The sequence below is a fragment of the Etheostoma cragini genome, unplaced genomic scaffold (genome assembly GCF_013103735.1).
Source record: "Etheostoma cragini isolate CJK2018 unplaced genomic scaffold, CSU_Ecrag_1.0 ScbMSFa_1792, whole genome shotgun sequence".
Classification (NCBI taxonomy): Eukaryota; Metazoa; Chordata; class Actinopteri; order Perciformes; family Percidae; genus Etheostoma; species Etheostoma cragini.
In genome coordinates, this window is record NW_023265883.1 from 2339 (window position 1) to 2786 (window position 448).

Genomic DNA, 448 nt, shown 5'->3' on the forward strand with positions numbered 1-448 from the left:
CCCCCCCCCCCCCCCCCCCCTTTGCCCGAGCGGGAAAACAATTCTCAGCACGCATCCTATCTTGTCCCGTGCACTGGCTTATCTCTCCAAGGTCACGCCGATGGACTGAACTTTTACCGACAGACAGTCTGACGTTTCACATTCACACACACACACACCATACACTTGTACCTGTGTAATGACAATAAAGTTAAATCTAATCTAATCTAAAATGTCATTACTTAGATTTCCCCCTGGGGAATCGGAAGCTACGCTAGCTCAAGTTAGCGAGCGGATGCTGCAGGGCGCTGATTGGCTCGCTGAGCACCCTGTAGCTATGGTTACGTCAAAATGGTCTCGGGCCTCTTTGAACTGTAGCGGTTAGCGTGTTGCGTTTCGCCACCAGGTTAAAGACACGTCTCTGCTGATTGGCTGTCACCTGGGACACAGCCAATCAATCAATCAAGTT